The sequence below is a fragment of the Acomys russatus genome, chromosome 13 (genome assembly GCF_903995435.1).
Source record: "Acomys russatus chromosome 13, mAcoRus1.1, whole genome shotgun sequence".
NCBI lineage: Eukaryota > Metazoa > Chordata > Mammalia > Rodentia > Muridae > Acomys > Acomys russatus.
In genome coordinates, this window is record NC_067149.1 from 21803668 (window position 1) to 21822667 (window position 19000).

The following is a 19000-nucleotide window of genomic DNA, read 5'->3' on the forward strand; positions in this document are numbered from 1 at the left end:
TAAGATAATTGACTCTCTCTTTATAACCACCAATTGCAGCCGGACAGTAAAGAAAAAATTGGCTGAGACGTTATGCTTGCTAACACTCTGTTAACATATAACAAATTGTTTAACTGAAAATGTATATGGGTTTGTGGGGATAACTTGTTTTTCATATTTGTTTCTCACCCATAATACATAAAACACTTGATCATGTGGGAGTATTAGGAAACATGTTTTCCTTATGTATAGTCACTGTAATCATTAACTTAAAGAAAAACAGAATGTTAACAACATTGTGATTTCTGTATTGCTTACAAGATTTTACTGGGATATATAAGCTGTGGGAAAATGAATAAAAATATGGATTGGGGCGTGCTCTTTGGAGTTTATTCCATTCATCAAATGTATATATGTGTATATGTACAGTAGCAGGTTGTTGGAACTTGCTTTCCAAGTTTGTTTCTCCAAGAAGTGGGTACATGTATATGTATGTATGTAAGGTTGGGTTGGAATCCATTTCCATTCACCCAATATGTGCATATGCATGCATGTATGTATGTATATACGTATGTATGTATGTGTAAAGTAAAAGAGGCTTGAAAGAAGAAGCTTGTTGGAACCTACATGCTGAAGTTTGTCTTTCTTCATTAAGTGTTAAGTATGTGTGTGTGTGTGTGTGTGTGTGTGTGTGTGTGTGTGTGTGTGTGTCTGTGTCTCCTTCTTCCTTTCCCTTTGAGATACTTGCCATTATCAGTGGAAGCCGCAGTCAGTAACAATCATTTCTGGCCTGGAAAGTTATCCTCAGAGACAGTTTGCAGTATAACCAGCCAGCAGCTTGATCTACACCCAGCCTCAGTTTACCCTGTAACGTTGAAGCTAGTCTTTGATAGGGATTTAGGTTCATCCATTTACATCTGGACATCCAGATTTCCCAGCACTGATTGTTGAAGAAGCTATTTTTCTTCAATGTGTACTTTTTGCATCTTTGTTAAAAATTAGATAAATGTAGCTGCACTGATTTATATCCGATTCTTTTGTTCTATTCCACTGTTCTACATCTTTATCTCTGGGACAGTGCCATGCTGCTTTTGTTACTCCGTCTCTATAGCATAACCAAGTCAGGTGGCACAATGGCTAGCCCACATTATTCTTCTTGCTCTGGATTCCTTTGACTATTCAGAGTCTTTTGTGCTTCTATATGTATTTTAATTTTTTTCTGTTTCTGTGGAGATGGCATTGAACTTTGAATAGGATCGATTGCATTGAATTTATAGATTGCTTTAGGTAGTAAAAGCATTTCCCAAATACCAATTAACAGCACAAGAGAGTCCTCCGTGTTCTAGTGTCTTCTTTAATTGCTTTTTTCAGTGTTTCAGATTTTACCTTAGAGATCTCCTTAGTTAGGTTTGTTCCAAGGCTTTTTATCTATTAGTTTGGTGTATTTGCTGTTTTGTTGTTGTTATTTGCTTTGACATTGTGAGTGGGGCTATTTCCATGATTTCCTTCTCAACACACTTGTTATGTGTACATCACAAGACTACTGATGTTTGTATATTAGCTTTGTATCCTGCCACTTTGCTAAAGGTGTTTATAAAATGTTAGGGGTTCTTGTTGGGTATATAAAGCCTTGTATGTAAAATCATATCACTGACATATAAAGACTACTTGGAATTATTCCTAACCTCTTTGTAGTCCTTGTATTTTCTGTTCTTGCCTTATTGCTCTAGCTAACACTTCAAGAATTACAGAGAATAGGAGAAAGTGTTCTATTATTCTCCTTTATTATTTTATACCACTGTGTTCTATCTCTCCTCCATTGATTACCTCTCCACACAAAGACCTCTTACTAAATTTCAGGCCTCTGTGAGCATTGAAAATGGAACACAAGCATCAGAAAATTCATAGCTAATGTCCAGAAATGAGAGAAAACATGCAATATTTATGTTTACCTGTACAAGTTACCTCGCTTAGGATAATTGTTGCCAGCTTCATCCATTTGCTTGCAAATTTTATAATTTCATTTTTCTTAACACCTGAATAAGAGAAGAGAATACAGGAAGAGATAACTAACACTAAAAGCCTTTTAATCATCCACATGGAAACCTGGAATTATAGAAGCTTTAAGACATATACATATCCACATATTTTTGAAAAGAGATTTAAGAGAACTACACTAAAACTGAGGAACAATACCCCAACTAGACAGCCTAGTTAGCAAACAAAAATCCAAGCACCAGGAATGGGATATTATTTTTTTGTTGGACAATGGGTCACTTAGACCCAATGTCCCACCCCTATCCCTAAGAACCACAGACTAGTACCAGTACTCTTGGCTACCTTCCAGAACTTAGGGGTAAGACCCTATTGATGAAGACACCACACACTTGAATCATAGAACGTGATGAAATCAAACTGTTACTCACCAGGAAGCTTCATAATTAGTGACTAGATTTCATGGGGCTAGAAGGATCTAGATATGCTGCCATAGAAAAAGAATAAGTCCTAATATTACTCAGCTATGAACCACAATTGGCTTGACAAGACATGATTACCGGTGCAACGGTGGCACAAATGTCACGGGAGTAACCAAGTACCGTTTTTTAAATTGAGTTTACGGCCTACTCTATGAGATGGAACCCACACTTGGCTCTGTTAAGGGATCAAGAAAACCCTGTGGCTAAGGGAGAATCCAATACTACTGTTCTGCGAAATGAAAATAATATTGAAATTATTGCTACTGACTTATCAATATACCTGTACATCTGAGCATCTCTCAATTCTCATTACAGAAGCTTCTACTTAATAGTATGTGATAATTAATAGACTCCCAAGTAGCAAACATTCAGAGACTAAGAGACTATAGAGTAATCACCCTTAAATGGGAAATCTATAACATATCTCTTCTGTCAAATCTCAAGGATCTTCATTAAAGAAGAAGAAAACACTGTAAGAACCAGGAGTGATCCATAACATGGAGGAAACATATTTCCCAAATAGGACAGTAGCACATGTGAACTCAGCAACTGTCATAAGGGAAGAGTTATTGGAGAGAAGTGAATATGTTCAAGATACATTGTATGAAATTCTAGAATAATTTTTAAAAAAAATATTGTTATAAAAGTGAATAGAACAGTAGACACTCTTGTTGCTTGTATTAGTGGAAATTAGTACATATATACGATGGAAATTTATACAACTGTAAAGAATGCCAAAATCATAGTGTGTGCAGGAAATGGGTACAACCAGAACTCATTATTATCAAGTGAAATAAGCCCTATTTAGAAGGGCAAATGCTGTATGTTTTCCTATGTACATGTGTGATGTTCAGGTAATGAACCAGCGAGGGGATCATGAGAAGGAGGAACATTTTTTAAAGGTGGTCAATAGGGTAATAGATTACATGTTACCTGAAAACTGAAGAAATAATTAACTGGGGGGGGGGGGGGGACAAAAGAGAACCCAGCAGAGGTGGACAAGCATATAGGAAAGTGCAGGACTGGGAATGAATTAGAACGAGGTCTGACAGTCCCTCACTGAAGCCCTTTACTTTGCATGCTAACCTTTGAAAAGTCACTAAAAAAGTAAGGGGAAAAAAAGACAACTGGTTCATATAAAGTGTGTGTGCAAATGCATGCACAGTAAATATGAAGGACATGGCATCTTTGTAGACAGATGACAATCACGTTAATGAGGAAATCTTCCTTGGAAGAAGAGCAGGAAGCTTGAATTTTACATGAGGCTGCAATGCATGTAAGCAATTAGCAGACTTCCCTCCACCCACCCCCGTTCCGATTTTTGACAGCACGATCCTGTCCACAGGAAGCTTCCGCTGAGGATGGGAGGGAGGTGAACACAACTCCCACTCCAATCTCGTCTGTGGGAAAGCGGGCCCACAGTTAACAGCTGTCTTCTGACTTAGAGGTCGAAGGTTGCAGACAGTATAATTTGGAGTCTGGTAGGTGCCTTTCCCTTAATAACCCTTTCTCTTGTAATTAAAGCCTTTCATGGTGGTCATACAGATGTCAACTGCAACACGGAGAATGAAACGTACATCCATATCACTTCAAAGTTCATGTGGGTGGCAGCTGACAGGACAGTTTCTCCCAAACAGTAACCTAAGTTGCTCAGTAGCTTTTGAGAGTGGAAAGGAATCAAACCTTAACAATGACACTCAGAGTCCCGGGAAGAGTGAGGCATTAAAGTGTGCACATGGTTCCCAGGAAAGTTGCCTTTTGATCCACAAATTGTCTCTCATTCAATGGCGGGACAGGATAATTAACATACACAGAATTATTTGTGGCTTTTAAAACATTTCAGTATATTTTTTTATTGAATTCCCCCTCTAATCCCATGAGCAATGTGTGACAGGAATTATTAGCTCTGTGTTCTAGACAAAGGAACACAGGAGAAGTGATGCGGACAAAGTTCAGTAGCTTCAGGGGTCGCCTGATTCTCCTGTGTTGCTACTCCTCCTCCTGTGAGTTGACTGAACAGATGGTACCTTCATTCCCTTTCACATTTTATTTACAGGCAAACACGACCTTCAGTTCTGCCCGCAGCATCTTCATTCAAGCTGTAACTGTGCATTCATTCACTCAGACTCTCTCGAGATAGATAGATAGATAGATAGATAGATAGATAGATAGATAGATAGATAGAGATAGATAGATAGATAGATGGCTTGATATAGATAGATAGATGGATATAGATAGATATGATAGTTTTGTGTACATTATTAGCTCTATTCTTATCAATGGTATCAATGGAGTGACCTCTTAAAAGGTCCGGCCACACCCAATCTGACCATTTGGCGTAATTTTTCATTAATTCTTTTATAATTTCATATATTGTATTTTATCATATTCACCACTCCCCACAACTTCTCCCACATTTAAACCCTTCCAAAATTGTGTCCTCTTTTGCTATTTGCTAAATGCTGCCTCTGTAGTCTTGAGTGTATGGATAGCCAACATGCCAGGAGCCACAGATGTTAGACAACTAACTCTCCCTCTCCGGGAAGTTATCACTAACCAACAGCTCTTCAGGCCCACCTCCTCCATCCATGTTGAGGGGTTTTGTTCTTTTGCTTTTGTTTGTTTGGGCTTGAGCTTTCCCAGAGATTGTGAATGCCGTCACAACTACTGTGAGTTTGTATGTGCAACTGCCCTGTTGTGTCTGAAAAACACTGTTTGCTTCTAGTCAGCCACAACCTCTGGCTCTTAAAATATCCCCTTCCCAAATCTCACACAAAGATCCCTGAGCCTTGGGGGAAGATGTGATCCATTAAGAGCTTATCACTCCACAGTATCTTATTCTCAATGAGTTGTGGGTCTCTGCTTAACCACCATTTACTGCACAAAAGAAGCTTCTCCAATGAGGGCTGAGACATGCACTGACCTAAGGGTATAACTGTAAGTCATTAGGAATTGCCATAATACTATGTCCCTTTAACAGATAGTAGTAATAGGTCCTCCCAAAAGGGTGTATGACCTGTCAAATCACAGGGCTGGAGCAGGGCTCAAATCTAATCAGAAAATTACATACTTGCGCCACTATTGCACTGGTGGGTATATCTTGCCAGCCTGACAAGGCTGTTGCTGTAGTGTGCAGGTTTCACAACTGGATAAGATTTACCGTCATAGGAAGAACAGCCAACCACAGGTCTTTACCATATCCCCCTATGCTCATTGCCAGACCATGCAGTCTCTATCCCTACTTCACCTAGTCTCATGATCTCTGCTTTCCATCAAACACTCCTTACAATGACTCATCAGCCAAAACATTGTGGGCACCTCCCCTTGCTAATTCATGCACATACCTTATATCCCTATGAATGACCCAAGGAGTACCTCTATTTCTAATCAATGTGGAGTCTACATTGCATCGCTCTGGTAAGAGTTTAGAGGACAGGAAAAGTAGGACGAAATAATCTATGACCTGACACAGCTCTGCCAGCAGTTTGTTCTAATGGGAGAGAGAAAATAAATAACAAGAAGCAACAACTGGTATAGTGCCTTTTATTTGGGTTTCAGTTTCCCAGCCCTGCCCCCGCCCCTACCCCCAGAATATCAATATGTTCCTGCTTTTTCTCTCAAGAATGCAAATGTGTTATACTTCAAAGCTTGTCATCTAGGTTCCTGGCTGTCATAAAGACACAAGTGAGGCACTGATATGTGCAGGTTGAACTCAGTTTCTGAAAGGAAAATGTAGGGAGCGCCTTTGAAGATAAACTATGGATGCCATTGTGACCCAGCATGCCTCACGGTCCCTACCTTCACAGAGTGAGGAGTTGTGCAGGACCGACTGGGGGTAGACTCTGCACTGCAGACATGTATTGCCCATGTCTGAGCAGAGCAGGTGACTAGCCTTGAGCGAAGCCTTCATACACATCGGGGCTTGATAATGCTTGAATAGGCTGCCATATAATATTTTTCTGGGTGCTACAGGGGTGGTGAGTCATTCTTAGCTTGGCCCTTTTTCTTATCAAACTTTAGTAAGTCTTTAATGTGCCTTTTATTTACTTATGACCCCTAGTTTCTTCAAATATGAAAATGAGAGGAGGAAGAACTTCAGGGTGGCGCCCACAATGTTTTGGTTGATGAGTCATTGTAAGGAGTGTTTGATGGAAAGCAGAGATCATGAGACTAGGTGAAGTAGGGATAGAGACTGCATGGTCTGGCAATGAGCATAGGGGGATATGGTAAAGACCTGTGGTTGGCTGTTCTTCCTATGACGGTTAAAGTTGTCAAGTTGACAGGATAAAAAAAATCACCTAGGAGACAAACCTCTAGGCATATCTGTTAAACACTTTATAAACTGGATGGAGGAGGGGAGACCTACCCTGAATGTGGTCAACACTCTGTGGCATGGAGTTCTGAACTGGCAGCATGCAATGACTGGCAGGCCACAGGTTGGTCTATGTCATATGCCTGTGGGATGCTATCTTGATTACATTGGTTGAGGTAGGAAGCCCTGCCCACTGTGGCCAGCACCATTTTCTGCACAGGGGGATTTTGGATTGTGTAAGCATGGAGGATATGAGCATGCATTCATGAACTTGTTGCCTTCTGCTCTTGATTGTTGGTATTATGTGGCCAGCTCCCTCAACAATGGACTGCAACTGGGAACTGTGAGCTAATATAAGCCCCTTTTGCCTTAAGTTGCTCTTGTCAGAGTATTTTATCAAAGCAATAGGAAGACAAACTAACACGTGGTCCTATTGGAAATCGTGGAACCCAGCAAGCCAGTCTAGCAGCATGAACAGTTTTCTCTCAAAAGGCACCAGGCATACTCAGCTGGTGTTTCTGGAGCTTTCTGCATGCTCTTTTCCCTCTCTGGCCCTCTTGCCTCCATGTACCTACTTCTCACTAAGGACCCGTGGCTTCAGATTCAGTTTTTAATCCCTTGTCTGGACCTATCTGATGTGATGATGTATTCCAAGACATCTGGTCACAATTCCCAGTATATTCTCACAGTACAGGTCAACTCCCAGCACACTAGCTCAAGGTTTAGCTTTAGAAGCCACATCCTTGGGGTTTGGAAGATGGCTCAGTGGGTAAGAAGCCCTGTTTCTTTGCAACATGATATAAAATTCTAACTCTGTCTCCTCCCAAACCTAATCCTTGCCTAAATTTATTATATTTGCCTGTATATGTGCTCTGTGTCCAAACCTCATGCCCTCTGGCAACATAAGTAACAACAATAACAGCAACAAATGAGTGTGTGTGTGTGTGTGTGTGTGTGTGTGTGTGTGTGTGTGTTCTCAGTATCTTCCATACTATATTGGTAAACTCTTTTGCACATATTAAGCAGCCAATAAATTAATAAAAAAAATAAATGATTGTATGCAACATACAGGATTTTATTACAGGAGACCAAGAGAAAAGACAATAATAAATCTATAACCTCAGTGTATAAAAGTGAGATAAGGCTAGGGATACACCTGCAGGGATAAAATGTTGAGGGGCAGGTGAGAAGACCTGAGCTTGGACGCACTAGCACCTATGTAAAAAAGCTGATGGGTGTGGCACATGCCTGTAACACAACACTGGGGAAATTGAGCCGGGGGATTCCTGGGGCTTGCTGGCCATCCAGTCTAATTAAATCACTGACAGCCAGACTCAGCAAGAGACCTATCTTAAATAATAAAGTAGAGAGGAATTGAGAAAGACACCTAACATTAACCTCTGGCCTTTACATGCATATGCACATGCACACATACATACCTGCACACATAAGAACATGAACTGACAAACACAGATACATACACTATATAAAGCATAAGATAATATTACATCTTCTCAATTCAGATTTCTCTAACTCACATGCTAGCTTTAATCCTATTGTGTGCTGACTGTTTTTCTATCCAGTACACATGAGTGCACATGATGATTTCTGAAAACATCTAGTTGTCAAAACAGGATTTCAAGTTGGAGGAGGCAGAGCAACTAGACTGAATGAGTTGACATAAGGAATACTGATGAACGTTCTAGAATACCAATTCCCAACCAAAAACTTATGTGGTCCAAAATTTCAAAAGTGGCCCCACTAAGAGACCTTCCCTCAGAGGCCACGTGACAGCACACGTTTTCAGCACTTTATAACAAAAATCTGCTAGAGAAGTGAGAAGTCTAAAAAAGATTACACAGAGAATTCAAGTTTTTCAAGTGCTTATAGTCCCCTGATTTGCTTTCACCAAGGAGTGGTCTTCATTATTGCTATTATTCTGCTCTGCAATCACCCAGAATGCCTTGCTCATGTTATGAGTTCAGCCAGCTGGTGAACTCAATTGCTCAAATGCTTTTTCTCCTTAGTGATGCTTTTGTCTATATTACAGGGTAGGAACCAAATCTAATTCCCTAGTCATAGGACAAATATTTACCACAAACAATAGCATTCCAACAGCTTGAATTCCTGACTGCCAAGGTGGCTGCTGCAAAAGAAATTGTAAGCATAAGCGCTCAGCTAGCATTTAAAGAGCCAATTGCTCATAAACCAGACAGCATATGCACAAATTACCGCTTTCTTCACTTGACAACTGCTGTTTTTATCTTGACACATCCACTTAAAAATTATTTCTGACAAGAGTCTTAACAGCTTTAAATGAGTCTAATTAAAGGTAATACATTTTTTTGCTAGAAAAGTGTTTGAAATTATACAGTATTGTACAAGTTCGCGTCTCAAATCAAGTTACTGAGTGCATTAGTAAATGCCAAAAACACCTCCACTGACATATGGCCTCCTCTCAAAGGAACGCATTTCTAATATTCTTCTGGAACTTTCTCACTGCAAAGTTATAGGTACCAGTAATTGCTTCAGTTTGTCAGTAGTATGTGAGCACCAGATCCTCCAATATGACTAAGTGCATATGGTTAGGCACCCTGACTGAGCTGACAGTGACTCCTTGTGTTAGCCAGCCTCCTGAATAAGCTCCTTCCTCTGGATGGTCCAGATCTAGTGACAATCATTTTCAGCAAAGAACATAACACAGATGACACAAAGTTTTGTCCACGAGGAAGTTCCAGTAGTCTTGTTTCCATCCTGTTAGCTTCTCTTTTGTTGCTGGCATTCTCTCTTGCCCTCGACCATAATGCTGCCACGTTGTCATCCACCCAGTGGGGATGCCAACCTAAAAAGGATCCTAAGGACCCGTGTAAAGCTGAACCTCCCTCTTACGACCCACAAGGATGGAAGCCTGACAGCAAACATGTGAAAGAGTCTGAACAGAAACTCTGCTGACTGCGGCGCCGTGGAAGACCCAAAGCCAGAGGACCAGTCCTACCGTCTGTGAAATCACAAGCATGTAGCCATTTTGAAATGCTACGTTTAGGAAGCAACTCACTATGAACATTTCATAAATAATATACCATGACACCTATCCCCAAGTATTAAACTCTTCATTACATTAAAGACCCATGTCTCCATCCCTCAATGGACCCCTTTCTCATTCCACTATATCCTTACACTGTGTCTGCATCTGCGGACCCACACGCCAGTAGTTCCCCCCTGACATCTATATTTTTCAAAAGCATATGTCTTTACACACTTTTCGTTTCTCCCCAAACCCAAGCAAATGAAATGAGAAACGTGACCCCAGCCATCTGGATCCAGAGCATTGGTGTCAAAATTCTCTTCTTCGTTGCCTTCATTGACAGACGCACACATGGCCATGTTTCCCTTAGCCTAGACCTTGTTCTCCCACAAAGCCTCTTACATTTCTCCCTTCCTTCTTATTGCTTCCTTATGCCAGAGCTATTGGAATTGTCTTTAAACTTTTGCCTGTCCAGTTTCTTTTGTAGGTACAAAGACTGATTATACCTCCCAGAACACTGCTTTTTCTCATTTTACGTGATTTTTTTTCTAAATACCTAGAGAATGTTCATTCATATTTAGAGAAATCCCCTGTGACCGTGACATTCAATCTGACATTGCACCTGGTATGTCAGTTTCCATCCCTTTTGTAGTGGGGCCTTATGAAAATGTGACTTCTAAGGTTGAGAGTTCCCAATTCGTAGAAGAAAAAAAAAAAAAACAGAACAGCCAATTTGACAAAATAAATCTATTGTGGCTGTTGCAGCTCAGGCCCAGGAAATAGGCTGGGAGGTGGAGATTATTAGCCTGGGAGAAGATCATTACGGAGGTCTTCAAGATTGGCAGTGGTGGGGGTTGGGAGGTTGGAAGGGGGGGGGGGGGAGCAGGGAGAGGGATGTTAGAAGACGCAGTAACAATGAAGATCTCAGCCTTAGTCAAAATAGCATCTTTATTCAAAACAGCTGAAAACTGGAAATTCTACAAATATCCATCAGCAAAATAAATTGCAGTATATACATGCAAGAAATACTATGCAGCGCTATGTTTTTAAAAAAGAAAGAACAACATACTGTTAAGCTTAATGATGTGTGTGACTTTCACAGATATAAGAATGAATAAAAGAAATCAGATAGCAAAGAATAATTAGTATGTAAATCTACCTGAAGTTTGAGAATTGCAAAACTAATACACAGTCAGAGCAGTCTACACAGTGGCTTCTGGATAATCTTCTACTCAATAGGGGTTATTGAGTGGAACAAATGAATCTTTAGAGAGAATTTGAAACTGTTATACATCTTTATTTTTGTTGTGATTATACACACACATATATAGGTAAACACCAAACTCAACATTGAATATTATGCATCATAAATATATATGCACATACTGTCCTAAACAAAGTGACACCTCTGAAATCAAAGTGTCTTTCTTCCTTGGCTGCAACTTTAAGGAATATTTTTCACAGTTACATAGCTATACATACCTCTACCCATGGATCATATAGGCTGTGTGCCAATGCCATGAGACGACACCAACCAGTATGTTGATACTAATAATCTCTGGCCACTTGGGTTGCATGTAATTTTCTTTTTCTTTTTTTCAACTGACTTTCTAAAATGAGCATTGATTGTTTTTGTGTAAGGACAGGGGTCATTGTTTTATTTAAATGTGTTGTAATTCACAGAAGAATGAGCTATTAGAAAAAGGCACCCTGAAAGTGAAGCTATAAATGCTGTAACCATTTAGATCATGCCAAACAGCTGGGTAAAAGAACATACCTTTTCCAGAGCCAATGTGAAGAAGGAGAAGAATATAAAAAAGGTTTGTGAGGAAAAGATGCCACTTTAAAATTAAGCTGAAAATGACCCAAGCTGGAGTGCTGATACATTCAAAATGAGCGTGGCCAGTTTGAAAGAATGCAGCCTAACTGTTGACAGCCCATCAGAGACTTCTGGCAAGCAGCGGGCAGCAACAGAGGGCCCGTGCCTGCAATGTGGCTCTGATTTTAGACAAGGTCAGATGAAAGCTCATTCGCCTCGCGCTGATGGGTTCTTCCCCGGGTGAAGTCACGGATGCTGCACAGGGAAGAGGCCAGAAGCAAAGCAAGTCTCTCAGTTGCTTCCAAATGCCAGAGGAGCCAGTATGTCAGCCATGTTGTCTAGGAACACCCAGGGTAAGCCACAGTGACAGGTAGATGGGAACAGGTGTGCATGTGTCAGGTTTACAGGCTTCTGGACACTCCAGCCTGGTGTCTACTTGAAGTAGATGAAGGTGATCAAGCTCCTCCCAGAGTCCCTGTGGAAAACATCACAGTCTCTGCCAGCACAACTCAAGACTACAAGCCCTACGGGATGCCGAAGGCACTCAGCACTTACTCACGTCACGGAACGCAGAGAAAAAGCAAGAGCTGCTTGGCGTTTGGTTTGTTTGTTTGTTTTTAATAGGAGGAAGAGGATCGCTTCTCTCACAAAGAACACCAGAGGTACACATAAGGAAATATGCTTAGGGGCTGGAAATACAGCTCAGTGACAGGGCACTTGCTAAGTATGAGTGAAGTCCTAGTTTCAAAGTCCAAAGTCGTTTTTTTTTAAAAAAAGGGGTGTTTAACTTATTTATCATGTAGCATAAGAAAAGATAATAAAACAATAACAAGGGGAAGGAATAAAAGCATGTGTTTGCTAGGATAGCTGTCACCAGCAATTATGAACACAAAAGCCACCTGTGAATAAAGTTCCTGTTCTAGCTGCAAAGCCCATGGGCGACTTCTTCCTCTACACACCAGCCTCTTCTGTATAAGGAAAGGGAAATACAATGCCAGCTGCATAGACCATTGTGAGATGTAAGTGTGAATATATTACATACAGTGCAGTGGCTGGCAACAAGCATCCAGTGTCACATGTCATGTGACACAGTCTCGCTCCATGGCTACCCTCAATTGCCACCTTTTATGCCTATACTATTTAAATTTTTATTTATATATATTGGTTCACTTTACATCCTGATCATAGCCCCCTCCCTCCTCTCCTCCCACCCCTACCCTCCCTCCCTTCTCCTTCCTCCATCTCCCCTCCCATATTCTTCAGAAGAGGGGAGGCCCCACCCACCCACCTCAGCTCATAGAATTGCATCAGGACTGAGCACATCCTCTTCCCCTGTGGCCTGGTGAGGAAGTCCCTCCAGGGGGACACGACCAAAACACAAGTAACAGCATTCATGTCAGAGACAACCACAGTTCCCCTTACTAGAGGACCCACGTGAAGCCTGAGCTGCCCATCCGGTTCATCTGCATAGGGGACCTAGGTCCAGTCTACACATGGTCCTCGGGTGGTGCTTCAGTCTCTGTAAGTCCCTCTGTGCCCTGGTTAGTTGGTTCTGTTAGTCATCCTGTGGCTCTCCTGTCACCTCCATGTTCTTCTGTCCATCCCCCAACTTTTCCACAGGACTCCCTATGCCTCGCCCAATGTTTGGCTATGGGTTCTTAATTACAACAAAGAGTCAACGCTTATTTTTCAAAAATATTTATGACAAGGGTCAGGCCAAAACAACTGTAACAATAAAGTCAAAGTTGAAATGGTTGGATACACAGAAAGCCCAGAAGCAAGGACAGTTAGCTAAGACAAAATGATATAAAACCAGGTTATCTGACTTTTCCCCACTGAATAGCTATCAAAATCCTCACTGGCGAAGTTTGATACAGGCTACTTGTCTAAGTACTAACATAAGAGAAGATGTGGGTGTGTCCTTCAGTCATAAAATGTCATAGAAAATGACAGAGCCCAAACTCTATAAGGTCATCTGTAGCATATATAACTGGTAATCAAAGACACAGCCACTCCTCACTTAGAAGCTGATAATGACTTCTAAACAGCAACCCTGTACAGCATTCTCATGTGTCTCTTAACAGACTTCCTACTTTCTGTTTAGGCATTTGGGTGAAATCCAGACTCAGTCAGAGTGTGGACTGTGGCACCAGCCTATCCATTCCAAACCCAGTGCCAGTATTTGCTATGTGTACACATGCAAGTCAGACGCCTTCCTCGGTCACTCTGCATTGTGTTTTCTTTTGTTTTACTTAGTAAAAAAACATTTGACAGTTTTGTAAGTGCATGCTGTATTTTCATCATTTCTACCTCTCCTTCCCCCAGTACCTCCTCCCACAACTCCCAACTCCTTCTCAAATCTGTGACCTCTTCTTTAATTATTATTGTTGTTGTTATTGATAGATGTGTGTGTGTGTGTGTGTGTGTGTGTGTGTGTGTGTGGGTGTGGGTGGGTGTGTAAATATCATTGGCTGCATCATTTAGTGTTGCCCCTTTATGTATTTAAAGGCTGACCACGCAGGACTGGATAGCATATCAGGAGGCTTATCCCTGAAGAAGACTGATTATCTTTCCCTTACTAATTGCCTGTGGCTCTTCATCTAAGTTTGACGTCTTGTACTATAGCCACCATCCACACCAGGGTGTCACCTAATGTTGTCTCTGTGCAGGTGTATAGCTTAGTGTATAGAATTTGCAAGTAAATAAATAAAAGTAGAAGTGCAATACAGCCCAGCTGTACTCCTTAACATACGCCAAAAGGACTCAACATCTTGCTCCACAGATACCTGTTCAGCCGTTGTCATGTCGACTGCATCCACAATAGCTAGGGAATGGAAACAGTCTAAATGCCCGTCCACTGACGAATGGTTAATGTCAATGTGGCACATCTACATAATGGAATTCTACTCGGCTGGAAAAAAACCAAATCATAAACTTTGCAGGAAATGATTAAAACCAGAAAATATTATGCGGAGTGAAGTAATACAGACCCAGACAATCAAATGTCACATGTTCTCACTTGTGAATTGTAGCTCTGGATCTTTAGGTGTGAGTATATAACACCTAACTACAAAACCCAGGATAAAATGGATTGTGGGGGTAGTGAAAAGGGAGCTGAAGAGAGGAGATAGTAGGACATGGGTGATATGAAGGGGAAAATAGGAAATTGGGGAGGGAGGGTCACTTCTTAGTATCTTCAGTGAGATATAATCCCCACACAGAGTTCACTCATTTTGGTGTGTGCCTTGGGAGCTTTGAATATATTCACAAACTCCTGTTCCTGTAACCATCACCAGTATCCACTTCCAAAACCTTTTTTTTCCATTTCTAGAAAAAACAAAAACAAAACAAAACAAAAAACAGAAAAAAAAAAAAAAAAAAAACCTTCAAGCTCATTAGCATTCATCTCCATCTCCACCCCCAGGACCACAGCAAACTCTATCTTTTGTCTGCATTAAAGTTGCCTATTTTGGGTTGTCCCCCCAAAAACAAAAACAAAAAACAACCCAGAACTTTACTGTCTCATAATTCTGGAACTAAAAGTTCAAGATCGAGGTCCTTCTGGCATAGTTTCCACTCAGGCATCCATGCCTCCTGGGTTTACAGATGGCTGTTTGCTTGCTGCTAAGGGGAGCTACATCCCTGAACTGCAGGCTTCGGCCGTTCACATCTGTATTTCTCCTGCAGGCAACTAATACTAGCCTTGTGGGCACCTACAGAAGTTGGGACATCTCCAGAGGTGGGTGATGAAAGAACACAGGGGATTCAGATCTAGATAGGCCAGAGATTCATGTTAACTCTGTACAGGACCCCATGGAAGGCTCTTGATTTCAAAGCATTGGATTCTGGTTTTGTGCTTGAAGTATGGAGCCACTTACATTCATCTGGTAGGCTCCAATTAGACATGGGATGTTAACTCTGGATTTAGAGTGCTGGGATTCTAAAGCCCACCTCTGCCAACTCCATTTTGTGTGACCTTGGAGATATCATATAACCCATCTGTGCCTCCATTTCCTCTTTCGTTCTTGGAGATAACAACAGCATCTACCTGATAATGGGATGAATTGCTTTCTCCTAAATTTACAAGGTTGATGCCTAACCCCTAGTATGTAAGAATTTGTAGACAGGGCTTTAAAGAGCTGATGCAATTAAAGCAATGCAAGAGGACACATCTGTAATCCGTTATGACTACTGTCCCTGTGAGAAGAGGAAGAGACTCCAGGAGTTTCTTGGCTCTTCTGAGGACTTTGCACTTTACAAGTATTCTGGTATTTTCTATAAAAGGAGTCCTACATATGTTGTCATTTCTAAGTGGCTTTTTTTCATTCGCTTCTTCATTCTTTCATTAATTTTTTCAAGGTTCATCAAACTCATGGTATGCATTAGGACTTCTTCCTCCTTTCATGATTGGATAGCATTCCATCCTGTGGTTGCTCCATGTGTAACCTTCCTCTTATCAGCTGTCAAATAATGGACAATTAATTTGTATCTACTTAGTCGTTACGAGTAATGCTGCTATTAATATTCATATGTGCCTAGGAGAATTGCTAGGTCATGTGATAACATTGTGAGAGCCTGTTTCCGAAAGCTCCTTGATTTTACATTCTTACCAGCAAGTGCTTCGTATCCTGGTTCACACTTACTATTTCTGTCATTTTGTTATAGCCTTCCTAGTAAATGGGAAGAGATGGCTTCCTGTGATCGCTCACTGTAGCTTTGATTTGCATTCTCTAATGTCTCATGATGTTAACCATAGTTGAGTGGACCCATTAACTAATCCTGTTCTTCAATCTACTCTTTATTCACTAGGAAAATCAAAATCTCCAACCTATGCCTCAATATTTCCTTACAAAAGCTTTGTGAATGCCATCTCTTTACACAGAAATTGAAATCCAAATCCCCTTCAATATTCAGTGCCTCACACATAATAACGTACAGCTATTGTACTAATTTGCATGTATATCAGTCTCTGACTTAGTTACTTGTCTACTGCTGTGATAAAACACCCTTACCAAGGTAACTTACAGAAGAAAGTATGTAATTAAGCTTATGGCTCCAGAGGGTTAGAGTCTATGATGATGGAGCTAAGGCATGGCAGCGAGAACAGCTGAGAAGTCACATCTTGATCCCTAATCAGGAGTCATAGAGGGCACATTGGGAATAGAGTGAGACTTTTGAAACCTCAAACCCAATGATATACCTATTCTAAAAGGACCATACCTCCTAAGCCCTCCCAAATAGTTCCACCAGCTGAGGACCAAATATTAAAACATATGGGCGTAGAAGGGTCATTCTCATTCAAACCCTTAGTGTTCCACATCCATGGTGGTCTAATAATATCTGTTCATCCGCTAGGATTTACACAGTGCCTGTGAGCAGTCCATGAGGAGCATGTCAGTAAGCCAAATTCCTCCATGGCCTCTGCTTCAGTTTCCAGTTTTCTGCCTTGAGTTCCTGGCTTGACCTCCTTCCATGATGGACTGTGACATGGAAATGTGAGTGGGAATTAACCCTTTCCTCCCCTACTTGCTTATGGTCATGGTGTTTTGACATAGTGATGTGAATGCTAAGACACAAGCAGATCTCAAGAGGAGCGTGTCTTGAAAGCAGACATCTTTATTACAGTTAGTTCAACTCAGTCCCCATCTCCAAAGGGTGCCCTTTGCTGTTGTGATGTCTCAGCCAGCGTAACTCACATCTGTGTGCTGTTCATCCATCACTCAGCCATGGTGAGTATTAGAATCGGCATAGTGGGTTGGGTAGCAGGCCTATGGTCATCATGCAGATGCCTGATAAAGTCGCACTGCATCTGTCACCACTGAAGAATGTGTTTTGGCTCTTACTGCACTGTGTGTGTTCCAGGCAGATGAAAGCATGAACACATCAGAGTCTGCATCTCTACAAGCTCTGTGGACATTGCAGTGCTTGCCCACAGCAGCCATGTTTGTAAAAGAAAGAAAGAAAGAAAGAAAGAAAGAAAGAAAGAAAGAAAGAAAGAAAGAAAGAAAATCCAGATGGTGGTGATTCACTCCTTTAATCCCAGCATTCGGGAGGCAGAGGAAGGCAGCCCAGCTTGGTCCACAGAATGAGTTCAAAGAAAATCAGGGCTACACTGAGAAACTCTGTCTAAAAAAACAAAACAAAAACAAAAACCAACCAAACAACCAAACAACAATAACCACAAAACCAAACATAAAAGTCCCTTTGAACTGTGCTGTAAAGTTAGCAATTTTACAGGGTTGGACCTCGGTATTATTTCTCAAAGTTTGTTCAAATTAGCTAGATGCGACTAATAAGTAAATTCTCCATGTTATGTTACTGGAAATGGAAAATCACCCACTTGAAGGCTTATGATCTTCTTTACGGAAAGTTGTGTTCTTCCCACTTGTTTTTTTTTTTTGTGTTATTTATTTTATTGTTTGTAGTTATGTATGGGGTGGTATGTGCACTGAGTGCCAGTGCCTATAAATATGGCTTCTGATCTCATGTAGCTGGAGATCCAGGTTGTGAGCCATCCAACCTGGGTTCTGGGAACTGAACCAGGGTCCTCTTCAAGAACATGTGCTCTTGAACACTGACCCATCTTTTCAGCCCTTCCCCTGTTTATCTAAGTGTATGAGCATAAACACAGAACAAAAGGGAGTTCTATGCAAGACGTAATGACCCATTTCTTCCCAAACCATTTCTTCTATCCATTATCTCTCTCAGCACCGCAAGATGATGGGACGCACCCTGTACTGTTTCCCACTTCCACATGTGCGCCCACAGAGCCAACTCACTCCGAGGAGGTCAGGCATGCCAGATCCTGCCTTCACTGAATACATGAGCAAATCTATGGACAGCAAACAAGGTAAGGGGCAAGGGTTCACATTAGAAGAATCTTCTCACAAGTAGGAATCAGGTGTTCGTACTGTCAAAACAGAGCTTCCACGAAAATAGGGCACTTCCATCTCTCAAGTGAAGACACTGAGGCTAGGGTGGGGAGTGATGCACACAACGTTCTGTGGGTGGACAAGGGCCAGATGTTCTGACTTGGTTTTCTAAGGTCCATGAACTGTGGAAGTGATGTACTGTTTCCCTGCCTTTCCCTGACCCACAACACACCAAAACACAAAAACACACACATACATACACACAACACACACATGCTCATCTAGACATACCCACACACTCATTACACACGTACACACACTCATTTACACATGCACATACACCCTTATCTATACATGTGCACATATCAGTTCATAAAAACAGACTCCTAAATTATACCAAAACAAATGTAAAAGCAACTTATATTTTACTGTCTTCAGACTAGAGAAGCAATTGCTTGGATATCTCTGAGAGCAGAAGTACATAAGGGAGAGATTATTTCATCTCCAATCTATCAT